Here is a 23,021-nt window from a genome sequence, read left to right as displayed (position 1 = left end):
GGTTAGTGTTAGCGTACGGGTTAGGATTAGGGGACGGGTGAGGGTCAGGCTTCGGGGAAGGGTTACGGTTAGGGTTCGGGCTAGGGTTAGGGGACGGGGACGGTTTAGGGTCCAGGTGAGGGTACGACAACGCTTTAGGGGGAGTGTATGTTTGAGGGCGCGGGTTAGCGTTAGCGTACGGGTTAGGATTAGGGGACGGGTGAGGGTCAGGCTTCGGGGAAGGGTTAGGGTTAGGGTTCGTGCTAGGGTTAGGGTTAGGGTTAGGGGACGGTTTAGGGTCCAGGTGAGGGTACGACAACGCTTTAGGGGGAGCGTACGTGTGAGGGCGCGGGTTAGTGTTAGCGTACGGGTTAGGATTAGGGGACGGGTGAGGGTCAGGCTTCGGGGAAGTGTTAGGGTTAGGTTTCCAGCTAGGGCTCGGGTTAGGGGACGGGGACGGTTTAGGTTCCAGGTGAGGGTACGACAACCGTTTAGGGGGAGCGTACTTGTGAGGGAACGGGTTAGTGTTAGCATACGGCTTAGGATTAGGGGACGGGTGAGGGGAAGGGTTCGGGGAAGAGTTAGGGTTACGGTTCGGGCTAGGGTTAGGGTTAGGGGACGGGGACAGTTTAGGGTCCAAGTGAGTGTACGACAACATTTTAGGGGGAGCGTACCTGTGAGGGCACGGGTTAGTGTTAGCGTACGGCTTAGGAATAGGGGACGGATGAGGGGAAAGCTTCGGGAAGGGTTATGTTTAGGGTTCGGGCTAGGGTTAGGGTTAGGGTACGGGGACGGTTTAGGGTCCAGGTGAGGGTACGACAATGGTTCACGGGGAGCGTACGTGTAGGGCACGGGTTAGTGTTAGCGTACGGGTTCGGATTAGGGGACGGGTGAGGGGAAGGCTCCTGGGAAGGGTTAGGGTTAGGGTTCCGGCTAGGGTTAGGGTTTGGGGATGGGGACGGTTTAGGGTCCAAGTGAGGGTATGACAACGGTTTAGGGGGAGCGTATGTGTGAGGGCACGGGTTAGTGTGAGCGTACGGGTTAGGATTACGGGACGGATGAGGGGTAGGCTTCGGGGAAGTCTTAGGGTTAGTGTTCGGGCTAGGGTTAGGGTTAGGGGAAGGGGATGGTTTAGCGTCCAGTTGAGGGTACGACAACGGTTTAGGGGGAGCGTACGTGTGAGAGCACGGGTTAGTGTTAGCGTACGGGTTAGGATTAGGGCACGGGTGAGGGTGAGGATTAGGGGAAGGGTTAGGGTTAGGGTTCGGGCTAGGGTTAGGGTTAGGGGACGGGGACGGTTTAGGGTCCAGGTGAGGGTACGACGACGGGTTAGGGGGAGCGTACGTGTGAGGGCATGGGTTAGTGTTACCATACGGATTAGGATTAGGGGACGGGTGAGGGTAAGGCTTCGGGGAAGGTTTAGGGTGGATCATATTCTGGGTTCCACATGCATGTTTTAGCTGAAGGAAGAATCCCTTAAACCTGGAGAGTTGAGACCCGTGGAATGGGTACCATGCAATATGACTTCAAAGGGTCTTCATTTGCTCACCGAAGCTCTCCAATCCTATCATTGCTGCGTTTATGCCCCTGTACACACGCTTGATTCTCTTTCAGAGACAGCAATCCATAGGTTTTAAGATACTTACTAGTCAGGTACATTCTTAGGCGTTTAATATGGGGTGTTGAGTCCATTTCGTGTAGCAAGGAGTAGCTCTTGTCTATTACATATTTGGCTTAAGGAACTTTATCTGTGCTCGTTTCAATCTCTGGTTTTATGCAGCACCCCAACTCACCTTTCCCCTTAAGCAATCATAAGTTCGTTTTCTAAATTTGAAACCCTGTTCTCTTTTGTAATCCAGTTCCTGTGTAGCCAAGTTTACATTCCGTGTATTAGTGATATCTTATGATGTTTCTTTTTCTCTGTGACTTATTTCAGTTAGAATCATCATACCTGAATCCACTCATTATGCTGCTTCGGGCCTCATGACATAGATTTCATTGCTGAGTGATATTGCATTGTACGTAAGTACCACAAATTCTTTATCCATTTTTCGCTTTCTGCGATATTGAACTTGTACCGTAAACGAGGTTCTTGTAAACAGAGCCGTCCCAAACTTTGGGGTGGCTGTGTCTTTTTGATTTTAATTTCCCTAAGCTATAGGACCATAAGTGGAAGTGTCCTAGGTTCTGTTGCTTTGTTTTTTAGATGTTTCAGGAAACACCATACACTTCTCCCGAGTGGTTGTTGGCAATTTACATCCCGCCCATCAGCATAACAAGGCTCCCAGTTCTCCATGGCCTGTCCTGTCTTTCTGGATTTTACACTTTTTTCAGATGGTCCTTTTGACCGGGGGGAAGTGAGACTTCATTGTAGTGCAGATTTCCTTTGCAAGCTTGCTTGGTTGGCCAAAAAGGGCGTATGCGTTTGTCCCTGAATATATTCAGGGAAAAACGCATACGCCCTTTTTGGCCAAGTGCATCATTGTCGAGGTTCTGACTTTCTTCATATGTTTTCAGTGCATTTCCAGTCTACCTCCTGAAATTGGTTTTTCTGCAATTCTGCCTTCATTTCATTGCCACTTCATAGCCTTACCTCAATATATTTTTTGAAAATAGTTGGCCTTTATAACTCTGCAGGTTTTTGACTTGCAGTGGCCCTTAGCTCCATTTTTCAGCTCTTATTTTTGTGATCTTGCCTCATAACCACAGGATTCCTTCAGGCCCTATTCTTCTTCTGGGGCACCTTGCTGTGCCTTTGGTTAATTCTTCTTACTGATGTGAAATTAGAGTGACATGTGCCCATTGAAACCGCTACAGCTAGTTTCTCACTGGTTCCCCCTATTCCCATTCATCCTCCGCACTAACTGCAGACTGTGCGATACCAGAACTTAAAGGCATTGACTCTCCATGAGGGGATGTTTTTAGTAAAGTGGCTGGAATGTCGATCTGGAGTCCCAGGAGAGGAAAAATGAGGTGCGTTTTAGAAACCTTTCCCGATCATATGGTATACCAGTCGCTGGGTTTCCCAAGCATGGTTTAGCTGTAGGAAGATTCCCTTCAACCTGGAGTGTTGGGACCCTTGGAATGAGTAGCATGAAGTATTGCATTAAACTTTTGGCAGTTGCTCACCAAAGCTCACCAATCCTCTCACCCCCAAGTGTCCAGCCTTATGTCTTATCCAGCTGTGGGTTTATATGTGGTCAATCCAGGTTGCATCACAGCCCCTGAGCAAATTTTGTAAGAATTTTTCTCTCTTTCATTGTTTCTGCATTTTGTTTTTAAAATTTATTTCTATAATGGGGTTTAGCTCATTTTCACTGCTGTGTTTGTGCCGCTCTGCACACACTTGATTCCCTTATGGAGATATATCAATACATGGGTTTTAAGATTCTTATTACTCAGATATATTTCTCTGCGGTGTATAGGGTGTGTTGAGGCCAGTTCATTGAGCAAGGTGTAGATCTTGTCTAATATCTATTTGGTTTATTGAACGGTATCTGTGCTAATTTCAAACTCTGGTTTTATGCATCACCCCACCTCTCCTTTCCCCTTAAGCTGACATAAGTGTGTTTTCTAAATGTGAGACACTGTTCTGTTCTGTAATTCATTTCTTGTGCAGCCATATTTACCCTCCCTCTATAGGTGATATCTTATGATATGTTTCTTTTTCTGTTTGACTTATTTCAAGTAGTATTATCGGACCTAAATCCACTCTTTATCCTTCTACTAGCCTTATTACATTGATTTCATGGTGAAGAGATATTCCATTGTACATAAGTACCACATCTTCTTTATCCATTGTTCTCTTTCCTGGGATATTTAAGGTGTACTGAAGTTGAGGTTCTTGTAAACAGAGTAGCCCTAAACTGTGGTGTGCTTGTGTCTTGTTGATTTTTAGACTTCCCTAGATATACTCCCATGATTGGAAGTGTCCTATGCTCTGTAGCTCTGTTGTTTAGATGATTTAGGAACCACCATACACTTCTCCAGAGTGGCTCTCGGCAGTTCACACACTGCCCATCAGCGTATAAAGGCTCCCTGTTCTCCATGGCCTGTCCTGCATTTCTGGTTTTTACAATTTTTTAGGATGGCCCTTTTGACCGGTGGGAAATGGGACTTCTTTGTTGTGCACATTTGCATTGCTTGCTTGCTTCGTTGTCCATAAAGTGCGTATGCGTTTTTTCCTGGATATAATCAGGAAAAAACGCATACGCCCTTTTGGGCCAACTGCATCATTGTCGAAATTCTGCCGCTTTTCATGTGCTTTAAAGACGAGTCCAATCTATCTCTTGAAATCTGTTTCTTGCAATTCTGTCTTGCATTCAGATCCTCTTCTTTGCCTTACCTCAACATATTTTTGGACGTTAGTTTTCATTTATAACTCTGCAGGTTTGTGAATTGCAGTGACCCTGAGCTCCATTTTTTAAGTTGCTCTTTTGTGAGCTGGCCTCAAACCCGCAGGATTGCTTCAGGCCCTATTTTGGCTCCGGCGAGGCGGGCTGAGCCTTTTTTCAATTCTTATTCTTAATGGGAAATTAGAGTGATATGTGCCCGTCCAAACCCCTACAACTATTCTCTCATTGGTTCCCCCTCTTCCCGTTCATCCTCCTCACAATTTGCAAAATGTGTGAAATAGAAGTTGAAATGTGCTGATTCTCCAAGTGGGGAGATTCTAAGTAACGTGGCTGGAATGGTGAACAGGAGCACCAGGAGAGGATAAATGAGCTGCATTTTAGACACATCTCCCGATCACATGGTGTACAGTCCTCTGGGTTTTCCATGCATGTTTTAGCTGTAGGAAGATCCCTTGAACCTGCAGATTTGGGACCCATTGAATGGGCACCAGGTAGTATTACTTTAAAGGGTGTGCATTTCCTCACCCAACCTCACATTTCTCTTAGCGCAAACAGTTTCCAGCCTTATGTCTCATCCTGCTGTGGGTCTAGATGTGTTCAATCCATGTTGCATCACCGTCCCTGAGGAAAAGTTGTAAGAGGTTTTCTCTGTCTCTCTGTCGTTTATTTTTTTCAATTTATTACTATATTGGTTACAGCTGATTTTCAAAGCTCTGTTTCTTGCTGCTGTACATCCACTTGATTCACGTACAGAGAGACATCAGTAAATTCTTTTTCAGATTCTTACCAGTCATATATATTCTTTTCCGGTGACTTGAGTGTGCTGAGTGCAGTTCTTTTAGCTACCGTGTAGGCCTTGTTGATTATCAGTTTGGTATTTGGAATGGTATCTTTGCTAATTTCAACCTCCTGGATGATGTCTCACCCCTCCCCACCTTTCCCGTTTAGCAGCCTTATGCGTGTTTTCTACATATTTGACTATGTTTTTGTTTTGTAATTTATTTCATGTGTAGCCATTTTGGATTCCACCTTTAAGTGATATCTTATGATATGTGTCTTTTTCTTTTTGAATTATGTCACTTAGAAAGATCATATGTAACTCCTCCGGAGTTGTTACAACTGGCCATATTTCATTGATTTCCAGGCTGAATAATATTCCACTCTACATAAGTACCACATCTCTATCCATTTTTTCCCTCCAGAGACATTTAAGTTATATCCTAGTCGAGGATCTTTTAAACAGAGAGTGGGTAAACATTGGGGTGCCTGTGTCCTCTCGATTTTTGTTTTTCCCAAGATATACGCCCATGAGTGCAAGTGCCCTATGCTCTGTAGCTCATTTTTTAGATGCTTTAGTAAACACAATACACTTCTCCAGAATGGCCGTTGGCAATATACATTTCCACTATAAGTCTCACAGGGCTCCCTCTTCTCGTTGCCCTGTCCTGCATTTCTGTTGTTTACGCTTTATGAGGATGGCTCTTCTGACTGATGCGAAGTGATATCTTTTGTAGTATTGACTTCCAGTGCCCACCTGTTTGGTTGGCTAAAAAAGTGTATGCCCTTTTCTTGAATATATACAGAAAAAAACGCATACACCCTTTTTGGCCAACTGCAATGTTGGCAATGTTCAGCTCCTTTTCTTGTGCTTAATGGCGAGTCCTTTCTACCTCCTCAAATCCCTTTCCTGCCATTCTCCCTTGCTTACAAGTCCTTTTCTCTGACTTTCCTCAAGACATTTTTCAGTGATGGATATTTTCAACTCTGCAGTTTCGTGAATTTTACTGCCCCTGAGTTCCATTGTTCAACTTGTGTTTATGGGAACTGGCCACAAAGCAGCGGGATTTCCTCAAGCCCTATACTGTTTCCATGGGCAACCCTAGCCTTTGGTCAATTCGTCTTCCTGATTGGAAATTAGAGTGACATGTGCCTGTCTGAACACCTAGGACTTGTCTCTCATTGTTCCTCATCCTTCCGCTTCATCCTCTGGACAAATTCCAAACTGTACGCAACAGGATGTTGACAGTGCTGACATCTCCAAGTGGGGAGACTGTTAGTAAAGACGCTGGAGGGGTGAACCCGAGCACCAGGAGATGAGGAGATGAGATGCCTTTTCCAAACTCTTCCCGATCAGACGGTATACCATCCTCTGGGTGTGACAGACATGTTTTAGCAGTAGGAAGAGTCCCATTCATGTAAGGAGAACACCAGGGCTTTTTCAAAATCAGTGTCTCCCCGAAACCCAAACTGGGGAAGTTTTTAAGCTACGGCTACACATATGTTCATTAAGGGCCTTGGGAAGTAGGCAGAGTCCAAACTTTAGATGATTGAAGTCTTCAGGGTCAGAAGCACTCACCACCAGCTTCCCTTAGGCTACACTTTAACTGTCATTGATAGATGATGTCAATAAAAATATCTATTCTTTTTCAGATTATTTCCCCTTATAGGTTATTGCAAAATGTTGAGTGTAGTTCCCTGTGCTATACAGTAGTTCCTTGTTGATGATCTATTTTATACATAGCAGTGTGTATGTGTTCATTCCAAACTGTTAATTTATCCCTCCTCCCACCTTTCCCCTTTGGTAATAATAAATTATAAGATTTTATACTTCTCAGAAATGGGGGAGCTGAAAGAGAGGTATCATTTTCAATGGAAAAGCATTTAAAACAAGATTGAAGGTTTAACCAAGATTATTAGCTGTACATCCTTGGAAAGAAATCACTTCGTTTCTCTAATATTGACCTGACAAATAAGACAAACCTTTTCACTGAACTTGCTTATAAAAAGTGATGGAAATATCAAATGGAAGTGTTAAAAACATCTTATTTTACCCGAGCCTTATACACTGTTCTATGTTAAGTACAGTTTGGCTCACACATCTGTTCATTGAGGTTACAATAGTCTCAATTTCTGTTATTGATCCTCCAGAGTGGACCCCAACAAGTGTCCCCCTGCCCAGTGTCATTGGGGCCAAGAGATCGAGACTGAGTTTGGTTCACAAGCAAAGGAAACTTTATATTTTGATCAGAGAATGGAGAGGTGAGAGCATGCACTACCCCGTGGGCTGTGGGCTGGGCTGCTGTGTAGAGATCCTGTCAGAGTCAGTGGGAGGGAGGGAGGCGGCGGAGCTCTCGAGGGCTGGGTTGGCTGTAGCTCAGGCTCTATATCGTGGAGTCTGCACTGGGCCCCAGGAGCTGAGGTGTCGTCCCAGCCATTCTGCACTAGGAAATCTGGTCTGAAGTGCCGGGTGTAGAACCTCTGCATGCGGGACCCTAGGAGCACGTGAAATTAGACAAAGCACAAAGGATAAAAAAGGTTAGACTTGACTTTATTGCCCAGATTCTATTTTTATCTCCCAGGGATTTTTAATGGGCTTTGCTGGGGACAAACCCCTCCTCTGCCTTTTGTCCCGTTCCTCATTCTTGGAGTGCTGAGGGTGCAGACCCTTCTTCTGTAACTGCTGAGTGCTGAGTTGGGAGCCCTCATACCCTGGGGCGAGGGTCAGAGCTTCTCCCCAGCAGCCTCCCGGTGACGTTGATTGTCCCCAGGACCCCTGCCTCCCTGCTCGTCCACCTGAGCACCAGCATTGGAAGTGTTATAGATTCTAATGACCTTTAAGGGTCCAGGAAAGAGATGTGCAGAGACGCTGTGGGGGCCGGTTTCACCCCGCCCCACATTTGTTCGGCCACCTTAGGCTGACCGTTTCTGCCAGCCTAGATGCTCTGACCAGTAGTCTGCGCTTTCTTCAATTAGGCCCCTGAATTAACGTACAAACAGCACCAGGTGTCAGAGCCCTGGCCACTCAACTCCCAGACAGTCCAGGGTCAGTGGTGATCAAGGACCATGATGGCCACTGAGTCAACAGCCTTTTGAAGTAAACAGGAGTCCAGCCGGTCTTATTGGCCACCATCATCATGGTGTCTGTATGCTTTTCTATGGTGACAGTGTGATATACGGTTCCCCCGCCAAGATTATTAGCTCCCCTCTGGGTGCAGTAAGTCCTGCAAGCAGTAGTCTACTCTTTTGGGACACACTCTTGTTGTTTTATGAGAGAAACTCCAGGTCAAGTGATGTTCACACGAGTCGTCATGGTGCCCTGTTGCCCCCGGTTATCTCTCTGGATGTTGGAGTTGGAGGGCCTCCTCACTCGAGGTTGGTGTGCCCACGGAGCGAACCCTGCAACTTCAGGGCATGGTTGGTGGTTAGGATCACCACGTGAGGTCCTTTTCCCTTAGGAGGGAGGTGGCCTTTTGGGCTGCTGATTTCCAGGTTTTTAGATACCGCCAGTATCTTGGCCAGATGTGGCAGTGGGCCAAGCCCCTTGGTGACCGTAGTTTATCCTACCTGGATGGCATTCTTGCATTGTTCCATTTCAAGTGGTCCCAGTTTTTGCACTAATTCTCCAATGGCGATTCACCTTTCACCGGGAATGTAAAGGTCAAAGGGTTTAGCTAAATTAGGGAGTTCCAGGGCAAGGGTCTGAATTGACTGCTCTTTCCATTCTTGAAAGGCCACTTCTGGATTCTATTCAAAAGGATCATCATCTTTTCCTTTCAGTGTTTCATATAGAGGCCCAGCTAGTAGACTGTAGTTAGGGATCCAGAAGCAGCAAACCCTGGCCTCCCCAGGAACCCCTAAGCTGTCTTCTAGTTTTAGAAAGGGGTAAGGCTGAAAATGGTTTCTTCCCTTTCCTGAGATGGGCTTCTCTGACCTTCTGTGAGAATGAAGCCCAGGCAGATCACCGCAGTCTGTGATATTTGAGCTTTTTCTTGGACAACTTCTATCCTTTATTGGCTTGATAGTTCAGAGGCCTCCTTAGTAGGGCTGGCGATCAGAATGTCGTCTGCGTACTGAAGGAGGGTTTCCTTTTCCAGAGGTAGAACTTTTAGGTCTTTAGCTAAGCTTTCCCCAAAGATGGTGTGGGAATTTTTGCACCCTTGGGGCAAGACGGCCCGGAAGTATTGTTTTAGTTGTATGTTGAGTCCTGCCACTCACAAGCCAAAATTTCTTGTGACTCTGGGACTAATGGAATACAAAAGAAGGCATCATTGAAGACTAATACAGAATACCATGTCCTGGTGGTTGGTAGAATGACCAGCAGGGTGTAGGAATTAGGAGCAACTGGAGGTATATCCTCGGTGACTTCACTGACTGTCCTGACATCCTTTACCAGGTCCCCAGCGGCCCATGGGGCTCTCGTGGTCAGACCAATCCCAGAATATGGAGCTCACCTGGGCAGGTACCCCACCCCCACCCCAGCCCATGGGGCTCTCGTGGTCAGGCCCCTCCCAGGATACAGAGCTACCCTTGTAGGTACCGTGGCAGGGCTGGGCACACAGGAACCGTGCACACAGCCCTCATTGCAGAGCACCCCCAGCTCACCTGTCGCTCAGAGCTGACACAGAGCACCTCAGAGCAGGACTTGAACTAACAAACAGCAGCTGTGACAGGTCTGTGACCCTGGGCATCACTCTGTACGGCCTCCCTCCACCTGGTCTTCCAGAGACTTCCACTGCACCCGGGGCACCAGGCCTCTGTCTCCAACCACCACCCACCCCTCCTCTCCCTGACTCCTGGGTTCCTCTCATTAGGAGAGGGTTTTCTTGAAGTTGTCTCCCACTCATGGGCCAGATAAAATGATTAGAAAACAAGCCAAAGCTGCAGCCCCTTGTCTATCCTGACTCTCAGGAGCCCACACCTGTTCCTTGGACCTGGCCGGTTCAGCAAGTTCCATTTTCTGCAACTGTGAGCCCCTGAGGGGTGATGATTGGCTGACCTGGGCAGCCTTACCATGCCGGCCAGCCCTCCCCAGGTGTGCCTGGGTTGAGATCAATATAAATACCACTCCAGGCAGCAAGAGCCCCTGCAGCCATGCCTGACGCCATTTTCTCTGCCCTGTCAGCAGTCTCGGGGCTGGGCTGGTGGGAGGGAGTGAGAGGCCACGGCTTTGTGGGTGGCCCAGTATGAGTGGGGCTCTGCTGGACTTTCTGCAGCAGTTGCCAGGCTGCCACCTGCTAAAGAAGAGGATGTGTCACCCATACCAGCTGCTGGAATTTCTCCCTGGGCAGAGGTGAGGAAGGAAAAAAGCAGTGGGGGCAGGGACAGGACGGGTATCTCAGGCAGGGAAATGGAAATCTTCCAGAAGAGCACCCAGGGCCAGGACCATCCTGGCTGGCCTGCAGGCACCAAGTCGGCCGGCATGCTGTCACTCGTGTGGCTCTATGGCCCTTCCTCTAGGCTTTCAAGTCCTTGTATATATTCAGGTGTTTTACCTGGGACGGGTGGGAATAGTTCAGCAGCAACTGGCCTGGGGCTCAGCTCACGTTTACTCACAGATGCCTCGGCACGGTGCCCCAGCTTTGCAATGAGGACGCTTGTTGCGTGGGGGCTGCTGGCTGAATGGGAGACGATTCCCCACCACTGACCAACTTCAGAATTGTTTACAACTGGAGCAAGTGCCCTGATACGGTTTTCCTCTGTGTAACTGGTGGGTTCTGTGTTTTTTTCTCTTTTTCGTTTTTGGTTCAAGGTAGATTTTATTCCTCTTTTTTGTATTTACAGATATAAGCATGGAAATAATTTATTCATATAAATACATGTATGTGCAGGGAATAATTGTTTTTTCTGTTTTATTTTTTAAATTTTATTTCTTTTTAATTTTGAATTTTATTTTATATTTTTATACAGCAGGTTCTTATTGGTTATCTATTTTATACATATAAATGTATACATGCCAATCCCAGTCTCTCAACTCCTCCCACCACCACCCCCCTAGAGCTTCCCCCCTTGTTGTCCATACGTTTGTTGTCTACATCTGTTGCTCTATTTATGCCTTGCAAAATGGTTAATCTGTACAGTTTTTCTAGGTTCCACATATATGCATGAATATACAAGATTTGTTTTCCTCTTTCTGACTTACTTCACTCTGTATGACAGTCTCTAGATCCATCGACGTCTCTACAAATGACCCAATTTCATTCCTTTTCATGGCTTAGTAATATTCCATTTTATATATGTACCACAGCTTTATGCATTCGTCTGTCTGTGGGCATTTAGGTTGCTTTCATTACCTCGATATTGTAAAGAGTGAGGCAATGAACATTGCGGTGAATGTCTCTTTCTGATTTATGGTTTTGTCTGGGTATATGTCCAGAACTGGGATTGCTGTATCATATGGTAATTCTACTGTTAGTTTCTTAAGAAACTCCATATTGTTCTCCATAGTGACTGTATCAATTTATATTCCCAACAATAGTGGAAGAGGGTTCCTTTTCTCCACACCCTTTCCAGCATTTTTTGTTTGTAGATTTTCTGATGATGTGCATTCAATCAGATGTGAGGTGATACCTCATTGTTGAGTCCATTTTGTTGAGCAAGGGGTAGGTCTTGGCTATTACATATGTGGCTTATGGAACGGTATCTGTGCTAATTTCAAACTCTGGTTTTATGCAGCACCCCAACTCACCTTCCCCCTTAAGCAAGCATAAGTTGGTTTTCTAAACATGAGACCCTGTTCTATTTGGTAATTCAGTTCATGTGTAGCCAAGTTCTCATTCCATGTATTAGTGATACCTTATGATGTTTCTTTTTCTGTGTGACTTTTTTCATTTAGAATCACCTTGCCTCAATCCACTCATTATGCTGGTACAGGCCTGGTGACATAGTTTTCATTGCTGAGAGGTATTCTGTTGTACGTAAGTACCGCAACTTCTTTATGCATTATTTGCTCTCTGGCATATTTAACTTGTGCTGCAGAAGAGGTTCCTGTAAACAGAGCCGTCCCAAATTTTGGGGTGGCTGTGTCTTTTTGATTTTAATTTCCCTAAGCTATAGGACCATAAGTGGCAGTGCCCTAGGCTCTGTTGCTTTGTTTTTTAGATGTTTCAGGAAACACCATACACTTCTCCCAAGTGTCTGTTGGCAACTTACATCCCACCCATCAGCATAACAAGGCTCCCAGTTCTCCATGGCCTGTCCTGCCTTTCTGGATTTTACACTTTTTTCAGATGGCCCTTTTGACCGGGGGGAAGTGAGACTTCATTGTAGTGCAGATTTCCTTTGCAAGCTTGCTTGGTTGGCCAAAAAGGGCGTATGCGTTTTTTCCTGAATATATTCAGGAAAAAACGCATACGCCCTTTTTGGCCAAGTGCATCATTGTGGACGTTCTGCCTCTTTTCCTATGCTTTCAATGCAATTCCAGTCTACCTCCTGAAATCGGTTTCCTGCAATTCTGCCCCGCTTTCAAGTCCTCTTGGCAGCCTTACTTCAGTCTATTTTTGGACGATAGCTGTCATTTATAACTCTGCAGGTTTGTGAATTACAGTGCCCCTGAGCTCCTTTCTTCAACTCGCTTTCTTGTGACCTGGCCGCAACACCGCAGGATGGCTTCAGGCCCTAATCTGGTTCCGGCACGGCACGCTGAGCCTTTGGTTAATTCCTCTTCCTGGTGGGAAATGAGAGTTAAATTTGCCCGTCCAGACACCTCCAGCTAGTCTCTCATTGGTTCTCGCTATTCCTGTTCATCTTCCGCAGAAATTGCAAACTGGGCCAAACAGGAGGTTAAAGGGATTGACTCTCCAAGTCGGGAGAGTGTTAGTAAAGCGTCTGGAATGTTGCACCCGAGTACCAGGGTACGAAAACTGAGACATATTTGAACACGTCTCCCGATCACATGGTTGATCATACTCTGGGTTCCACATGCATGTTTTAGCTGAAGGAAGAATACCTAAAACCTGGGTAGTTGAAACCCGTGGAATGGTTACCATGCAATATGACTTCAAAGGGTCTTCATTTGCTCACCGAACCTCTCCAATCCTATCACTGCTGCGTTTATGCCCCTGTACACATGCTTGATTCTCTTTCGGAGACATAGCAATCCATAGGTTTTAAGATACTTACTAGTCAGGTACATTCTTAGGCGTTTAATATGCGGTGTTGAGTCCATTTCGTTGAGCAAGGAGTAGCTCTTGTCTATTCCATATTTGGCTTAAGGAACTTTATCTGTGCTCATTTCAATCTCTGGTTTTATGCAGCACCCCAACTCACCTTTCCCCTTAAGCAAGCATAAGTTGGTTTTCTAAATTTGAGACCCTGTTCTGTTTTGGAATGCAGTTCCTGTGTAGCCAAATTTACATTCCGTGTATTACTGATATCTTATGATGTTTCTTTTCTGTGTGACTTATTTCAGTTAGAATCATCGTACCTGAATCCACTCATTATGCTGCTATGGGCCTGATGACATAGATTTCATTGCTGAGTGATACTGCATTGTACGTAAGTACCACAAGTTCTTTATCCATTTTTCACTTTCTGTGATATTGAACTTGTACGGTAAACGAGGTCCTTGTAAACGGAGGCGTCTCAAACTTTGGGGTGGCTGTGTCTTTTTGATTTTAATTTCCCTAAGCTATAGGACCATAAGTGGAAGTGCCCTAGGCTCTGTTGCTTTGTTTTTTAGATGTTTCAGGAAACACCATACACTTCTCCCGAGTGGTTGTTGGCAATTTACATCCCGCCCATCAGCATAACAAGGCTCCCAGTTCTCCATGGCCTGTCCTGCCTTTCTGGATTTTACACTTTTTTCAGATGGCCCTTTTGACCGGGGGGGAAGTGAGACTTCATTGTAGTGCAGATTTCCTTTGCAAGCTTGCTTGGTTGGCCAAAAAGGGCGTATGCGTTTTTTCCTGAATATATTCAGGAAAAAACGCATACGCCCTTTTTGGCCAAGTGCATCATTGTGGACGTTCTGCCTCTTTTCCTATGCTTTCAATGCAATTCCAGTCTACCTCCTGAAATCGGTTTCCTGCAATTCTGCGCGGCTTTCAAGTCCTCTTGGCAGCCTTACTTCAGTCTATTTTTGGACGATAGCTGTCATTTATAACTCTGCAGGTTTGTGAATTACAGTGCCCCTGAGCTCCTTTCTTCAACTCGCTTTCTTGTGAGCTGGCCGCAACACCGCAGGATGTCTTCAGGCCCTAATCTGGTTCTGGCACGGCTGCTGAGCCTTTGGTTAATATCTCTTCCTGGTGGGAAATGAGAGTTAAATTTGCCCATCCAGACACCTCCAGGTAGTCTCTCATTGATTCTCGCTATTCCTGTTCATCTTCCGCAGAAATTGCAAACTGGGCCAAACAGGAGGTTAAAGGGACTGACTCTCCAAGTGGGGAGAGTGTTAGTAAGCGTCTGGAATGTTGCACCCGAGTACCAGCGTACGAAAACTGAGACATATTTGAACACGTCTTCCGATCACATGGTTGATCATACTCTAGGTTCCACATGCATGTTTTAGCTGAAGGAAGAATACCTTAAACCTGGGTAGTTGAAACCCGTGGAATGGGTACCATGCAATATGACTTCAAAGGGTCTTCATTTGCTCACCGAACCTCTCCAATCCTATCACTGCTGCGTTTATGACCCTGTACACATGCTTGATTCTCTTTTGGAGACATAGCAATCCATAGGTTTTAAGATACTTACTAGTCAGGTACATTCTTAGGCGTTTAATATGCGATGTTGAGTGCATTTCGTTGAGCAAGGAGTAGCTCTTGTCTATTCCATATTTGACTTAAGGAACTTTATCTGTGCTCATTTCAATCTCTGCTTTTATGCAGCACCCCAACTCACCTTTCCCCTTAAGCAAGCATAAGTTGGTTTTCTAAATTTGAGACCCTGTTCTGTTCTGTAATTCAGTTCCTGTGTAGCCAAGTTTACATTCCGTGTATTACTGATATCTTATGATGTTTCTTTTTCTGTGTGACTTACTTCAGTTAGAATCATCATACCTGAATCCACTCATTGTGCTGCTAAGGGCCTGATGACACAGATTTCATTGCTGAGTGATATTGCTTTGTAAGTAAATACCACAACTTCTTTATCCTTTTTTCACTTTCTGCGATGTTGAACTTGTACTGTAAACGAGGTTCTTGTAAACAGAGCCGTTCCAAACTTTGGGGTGGCTGTGTCTTTTTGATTTTAATTTCCCTAAGCTATAGGACCATAAGTGGAAGTGCCCTAGGTTCTGTTGCTTTGTTTTTTAGATGTTTCAGGAAACACCATACACTTCTCCGGAGTGGTTGTTGGCAATTTACATCCCGCCCATCAGCATAACAAGGCTCCCAGTTCTCCATGGCCTGTCCTGCCTTTCTGGATTTTACACTTTTTTCAGATGGCCCTTTTGACCGGGGGGAAGTGAGACTTCATTGCAGTGCAGATTTCCTTTGCAAGCTTGCTTGGTTGGCCAAAAAGTGCGTATGCGTTTTTTCCTGAATATATTCAGGAAAAAACGCATACGCCCTTTTTGGCCAAGAGCATCATTGTGGACGTTCTGCCTCTTTTCCTATGCTTTCAATGCAATTCCAGTCTACCTCCTGAAATCGGTTTCCTGCAATTCTGCCCCGCTTTCAAGTCCTCTTGGCAGCCTTACTTCAGTCTATTTTTGGACGATAGCTGTCATTTATAACTCTGCAGGTTTGTGAATTACAGTGCCCCTGAGCTCCTTTCTTCAACTCGCTTTCTTGTGACCTGGCCGCAACACCGCAGGATGGCTTCAGGCCCTAATCTGGTTCCGGCACGGCACGCTGAGCCTTTGGTTAATTCCTCTTCCTGGTGGGAAATGAGAGTTAAATTTGCCCGTCCAGACACCTCCAGCTAGTCTCTCATTGGTTCTCGCTATTCCTGTTCATCTTCCGCAGAAATTGCAAACTGGGCCAAACAGGAGGTTAAAGGGATTGACTCTCCAAGTCGGGAGAGTGTTAGTAAAGCGTCTGGAATGTTGCACCCGAGTACCAGGGTACGAAAACTGAGACATATTTGAACACGTCTCCCGATCACATGGTTGATCATACTCTGGGTTCCACATGCATGTTTTAGCTGAAGGAAGAATACCTAAAACCTGGGTAGTTGAAACCCGTGGAATGGGTACCATGCAATATGACTTCAAAGGGTCTTCATTTGCTCACCGAACCTCTCCAATCCTATCACTGCTGCGTTTATGCCCCTGTACACATGCTTGATTCTCTTTCGGAGACATAGCAATCCATAGGTTTTAAGATACTTACTAGTCAGGTACATTCTTAGGCGTTTAATATGGGGTGTTGAGTCCATTTCGTTGAGCAAGGAGTAGCTCTTGTCTATTCCATATTTGGCTTAAGGAACTTTATCTGTGCTCATTTCAATCTCTGGTTTTATGCAGCACCCCAACTCACCTTTCCCCTTAAGCAAGCATAAGTTGGTTTTCTAAATTTGAGACCCTGTTCTGTTTTGGAATGCAGTTCCTGTGTAGCCAAATTTACATTCCGTGTATTACTGATATCTTATGATGTTTCTTTTCTGTGTGACTTATTTCAGTTAGAATCATCGTACCTGAATCCACTCATTATGCTGCTATGGGCCTGATGACATAGATTTCATTGCTGAGTGATACTGCATTGTACGTAAGTACCACAAGTTCTTTATCCATTTTTCACTTTCTGTGATATTGAACTTGTACGGTAAACGAGGTCCTTGTAAACGGAGGCGTCTCAAACTTTGGGGTGGCTGTGTCTTTTTGATTTTAATTTCCCTAAGCTATAGGACCATAAGTGGAAGTGCCCTAGGCTCTGTTGCTTTGTTTTTTAGATGTTTCAGGAAACACCATACACTTCTCCCGAGTGGTTGTTGGCAATTTACATCCCGCCCATCAGCATAACAAGGCTCCCAGTTCTCCATGGCCTGTCCTGCCTTTCTGGATTTTACACTTTTTTCAGATGGCCCTTTTGACCGGGGGGGAAGTGAGACTTCATTGTAGTGCAGATTTCCTTTGCAAGCTTGCTTGGTTGGCCAAAAAGGGCGTATGCGTTTTTTCCTGAATATATTCAGGAAAAAACGCATACGCCCTTTTTGGCCAAGTGCATCATTGTGGACGTTCTGCCTCTTTTCCTATGCTTTCAATGCAATTCCAGTCTACCTCCTGAAATCGGTTTCCTGCAATTCTGCGCGGCTTTCAAGTCCTCTTGGCAGCCTTACTTCAGTCTATTTTTGGACGATAGCTGTCATTTATAACTCTGCAGGTTTGTGAATTACAGTGCCCCTGAGCTCCTTTCTTCAACTCGCTTTCTTGTGAGCTGGCCGCAACACCGCAGGATGTCTTCAGGCCCTAATCTGGTTCTGGCACGGCTGCTGAGCCTTTGGTTAATATCTCTTCCTGGTGGGAAATGAGAGTTAAATTTGCCCATTCAGACACCTCCAGGTAGTCTCTCATTGATTCTCGCTATTCCTGTTCATCTTCCGCAGAAATTGCAAACTGGGCCAAACAGGAGGTTAAAGGGACTGACTCTCCAAGTGGGGAGAGTGTTAGTAAGCGTCTGGAATGTTGCACCCGAGTACCAGCGTACGAAAACTGAGACATATTTGAACACGTCTTCCGATCACATGGTTGATCATACTCTAGGTTCCACATGCATGTTTTAGCTGAAGGAAGAATACCTTAAACCTGGGTAGTTGAAACCCGTGGAATGGGTACCATGCAATATGACTTCAAAGGGTCTTCATTTGCTCACCGAACCTCTCCAATCCTATCACTGCTGCGTTTATGACCCTGTACACATGCTTGATTCTCTTTTGGAGACATAGCAATCCATAGGTTTTAAGATACTTACTAGTCAGGTACATTCTTAGGCGTTTAATATGCGATGTTGAGTGCATTTCGTTGAGCAAGGAGTAGCTCTTGTCTATTCCATATTTGACTTAAGGAACTTTATCTGTGCTCATTTCAATCTCTGCTTTTATGCAGCACCCCAACTCACCTTTCCCCTTAAGCAAGCATAAGTTGGTTTTCTAAATTTGAGACCCTGTTCTGTTCTGTAATTCAGTTCCTGTGTAGCCAAGTTTACATTCCGTGTATTACTGATATCTTATGATGTTTCTTTTTCTGTGTGACTTACTTCAGTTAGAATCATCATACCTGAATCCACTCATTGTGCTGCTAAGGGCCTGATGACACAGATTTCATTGCTGAGTGATATTGCTTTGTAAGTAAATACCACAACTTCTTTATCCTTTTTTCACTTTCTGCGATGTTGAACTTGTACTGTAAACGAGGTTCTTGTAAACAGAGCCGTTCCAAACTTTGGGGTGGCTGTGTCTTTTTGATTTTAATTTCCCTAAGCTATAGGACCATAAGTGGAAGTGCCCTAGGTTCTGTTGCTTTGTTTTTTAGATGTTTCAGGAAACACCATACACTTCTCCGGAGTGGTTGTTGGCAATTTACATCCCGCCCATCAGCATAACAAGGCTCCCAGTTCTCCATGGCCTGTCCTGCCTTTCTGGATTTTACACTTTTTTCAGATGGCCCTTTTGACCGGGGGGAAGTGAGACTTCATTGCAGTGCAGATTTCCTTTGCAAGCTTGCTTGGTTGGCCAAAAAGTGCGTATGCGTTTTTTCCTGAATATATTCAGGAAAAAACGCATACGCCCTTTTTGGCCAAGAGCATCATTGTGGACGTTCTGCCTCTTTTCCTATGCTTTCAATGCAATTCCAGTCTACCTCCTGAAATCGGTTTCCTGCAATTCTGCCCCGCTTTCAAGTCCTCTTGGCAGCCTTACTTCAGTCTATTTTTGGACGATAGCTGTCATTTATAACTCTGCAGGTTTGTGAATTACAGTGCCCCTGAGCTCCTTTCTTCAACTCGCTTTCTTGTGACCTGGCCGCAACACCGCAGGATGGCTTCAGGCCCTAATCTGGTTCCGGCACGGCACGCTGAGCCTTTGGTTAATTCCTCTTCCTGGTGGGAAATGAGAGTTAAATTTGCCCGTCCAGACACCTCCAGCTAGTCTCTCATTGGTTCTCGCTATTCCTGTTCATCTTCCGCAGAAATTGCAAACTGGGCCAAACAGGAGGTTAAAGGGATTGACTCTCCAAGTCGGGAGAGTGTTAGTAAAGCGTCTGGAATGTTGCACCCGAGTACCAGGGTACGAAAACTGAGACATATTTGAACACGTCTCCCGATCACATGGTTGATCATACTCTGGGTTCCACATGCATGTTTTAGCTGAAGGAAGAATACCTAAAACCTGGGTAGTTGAAACCCGTGGAATGGGTACCATGCAATATGACTTCAAAGGGTCTTCATTTGCTCACCGAACCTCTCCAATCCTATCACTGCTGCGTTTATGCCCCTGTACACATGCTTGATTCTCTTTCGGAGACATAGCAATCCATAGGTTTTAAGATACTTACTAGTCAGGTACATTCTTAGGCGTTTAATATGCGGTGTTGAGTCCATTTCGTTGAGCAAGGAGTAGCTCTTGTCTATTCCATATTTGGCTTAAGGAACTTTATCTGTGCTCATTTCAATCTCTGGTTTTATGCAGCACCCCAACTCACCTTTCCCCTTAAGCAAGCATAAGTTGGTTTTCTAAATTTGAGACCCTGTTCTGTTTTGGAATGCAGTTCCTGTGTAGCCAAATTTACATTCCGTGTATTACTGATATCTTATGATGTTTCTTTTCTGTGTGACTTATTTCAGTTAGAATCATCGTACCTGAATCCACTCATTATGCTGCTATGGGCCTGATGACATAGATTTCATTGCTGAGTGATACTGCATTGTACGTAAGTACCACAAGTTCTTTATCCATTTTTCACTTTCTGTGATATTGAACTTGTACGGTAAACGAGGTCCTTGTAAACGGAGGCGTCTCAAACTTTGGGGTGGCTGTGTCTTTTTGATTTTAATTTCCCTAAGCTATAGGACCATAAGTGGAAGTGCCCTAGGCTCTGTTGCTTTGTTTTTTAGATGTTTCAGGAAACACCATACACTTCTCCCGAGTGGTTGTTGGCAATTTACATCCCGCCCATCAGCATAACAAGGCTCCCAGTTCTCCATGGCCTGTCCTGCCTTTCTGGATTTTACACTTTTTTCAGATGGCCCTTTTGACCGGGGGGGAAGTGAGACTTCATTGTAGTGCAGATTTCCTTTGCAAGCTTGCTTGGTTGGCCAAAAAGGGCGTATGCGTTTTTTCCTGAATATATTCAGGAAAAAACGCATACGCCCTTTTTGGCCAAGTGCATCATTGTGGACGTTCTGCCTCTTTTCCTATGCTTTCAATGCAATTCCAGTCTACCTCCTGAAATCGGTTTCCTGCAATTCTGCGCGGCTTTCAAGTCCTCTTGGCAGCCTTACTTCAGTCTATTTTTGGACGATAGCTGTCATTTATAACTCTGCAGGTTTGTGAATTACAGTGCCCCTGAGCTCCTTTCTTCAACTCGCTTTCTTGTGAGCTGGCCGCAACACCGCAGGATGTCTTCAGGCCCTAATCTGGTTCTGGCACGGCTGCTGAGCCTTTGGTTAATATCTCTTCCTGGTGGGAAATGAGAGTTAAATTTGCCCATCCAGACACCTCCAGGTAGTCTCTCATTGATTCTCGCTATTCCTGTTCATCTTCCGCAGAAATTGCAAACTGGGCCAAACAGGAGGTTAAAGGGACTGACTCTCCAAGTGGGGAGAGTGTTAGTAAGCGTCTGGAATGTTGCACCCGAGTACCAGCGTACGAAAACTGAGACATATTTGAACACGTCTTCCGATCACATGGTTGATCATACTCTAGGTTCCACATGCATGTTTTAGCTGAAGGAAGAATACCTTAAACCTGGGTAGTTGAAACCCGTGGAATGGGTACCATGCAATATGACTTCAAAGGGTCTTCATTTGCTCACCGAACCTCTCCAATCCTATCACTGCTGCGTTTATGACCCTGTACACATGCTTGATTCTCTTTTGGAGACATAGCAATCCATAGGTTTTAAGATACTTACTAGTCAGGTACATTCTTAGGCGTTTAATATGCGATGTTGAGTGCATTTCGTTGAGCAAGGAGTAGCTCTTGTCTATTCCATATTTGACTTAAGGAACTTTATCTGTGCTCATTTCAATCTCTGCTTTTATGCAGCACCCCAACTCACCTTTCCCCTTAAGCAAGCATAAGTTGGTTTTCTAAATTTGAGACCCTGTTCTGTTCTGTAATTCAGTTCCTGTGTAGCCAAGTTTACATTCCGTGTATTACTGATATCTTATGATGTTTCTTTTTCTGTGTGACTTACTTCAGTTAGAATCATCATACCTGAATCCACTCATTGTGCTGCTAAGGGCCTGATGACACAGATTTCATTGCTGAGTGATATTGCTTTGTAAGTAAATACCACAACTTCTTTATCCTTTTTTCACTTTCTGCGATGTTGAACTTGTACTGTAAACGAGGTTCTTGTAAACAGAGCCGTTCCAAACTTTGGGGTGGCTGTGTCTTTTTGATTTTAATTTCCCTAAGCTATAGGACCATAAGTGGAAGTGCCCTAGGTTCTGTTGCTTTGTTTTTTAGATGTTTCAGGAAACACCATACACTTCTCCGGAGTGGTTGTTGGCAATTTACATCCCGCCCATCAGCATAACAAGGCTCCCAGTTCTCCATGGCCTGTCCTGCCTTTCTGGATTTTACACTTTTTTCAGATGGCCCTTTTGACCGGGGGGAAGTGAGACTTCATTGCAGTGCAGATTTCCTTTGCAAGCTTGCTTGGTTGGCCAAAAAGTGCGTATGCGTTTTTTCCTGAATATATTCAGGAAAAAACGCATACGCCCTTTTTGGCCAAGAGCATCATTGTGGACGTTCTGCCTCTTTTCCTATGCTTTCAATGCAATTCCAGTCTACCTCCTGAAATCGGTTTCCTGCAATTCTGCCCCGCTTTCAAGTCCTCTTGGCAGCCTTACTTCAGTCTATTTTTGGACGATAGCTGCCATTTATAGCTCTGCGGGTTTGTGAATTTCAGTGCCCCTGAGCTCCTTTCTTCAACTCGCTTTCTTGTGAGCTGGCCGCAACACCGCAGGATGGCTTCAGGCCCTAATCTGGCTCTGGTACGGCACGCTGAGCCTTTGGTTATTTCCTCTTCCTGTTGGGAAATGAGAGTTAAATTTGCCCGTCCAGACACCTCCAGCTAGCCTCTCATTGGTTCTCGCTATTCCTGTTCATCTTCCGCAGAAATTGTAAACTGGGCCAAACAGGAGGTTAAAGGCGCTGACTCTCCAAGTGGGGAGAGTGTTAGTAAAGCGTCTGGAATGTTGCACCCGAGTACCAGGGGAGGAAAACTGAGACATATTTGAACACGTCTCCCGATCACATGGTTGATCATACTCTGGGTTCCACATGCATGTTTTAGGTGAAGGAAGAATACCTAAAACCTGGGTAGTTGAAACCCGGTGAATGGGTACCATGCAATATGACTTCAAAGGGTCTTCATTTGCTCACCGAACCTCTCCAATCCTATCACTGCTGCGTTTATGCCCCTGTACACATGCTTGATTCTCTTTCGGAGACATAGCAATCCATAGGTTTTAAGATAATTACTAGTCAGGTACATTCTTAGGCGTTTAATATGCGGTGTTGAGTCCATTTCGTTGAGCAAGGAGTAGCTCTTGTCTATTCCATATTTGGCTTAAGGAACTTTATCTGTGCTCATTTCAATCTCTGGTTTTATGCAGCAACCCAACTCACCATTCCTCTTAAGCAAACATAAGTTGGTTTTCTAAATTTGAGACCCTGTTCTGTTTTGGAATGCAGTTCCTGTGTAGCCAAGTTTACATTCCGTGTATTACTGATATCTTATGATGTTTCTTTTTCTGTGTGACTTATTTCAGTTAGAATCATCGTACCTGAATCTAC

This window comes from Stenella coeruleoalba (genome assembly GCF_951394435.1).
Source record: "Stenella coeruleoalba genome assembly, contig: scaffold_33, whole genome shotgun sequence".
NCBI lineage: Eukaryota > Metazoa > Chordata > Mammalia > Artiodactyla > Delphinidae > Stenella > Stenella coeruleoalba.
Note: the sequence above shows the minus strand (reverse complement) of the source record.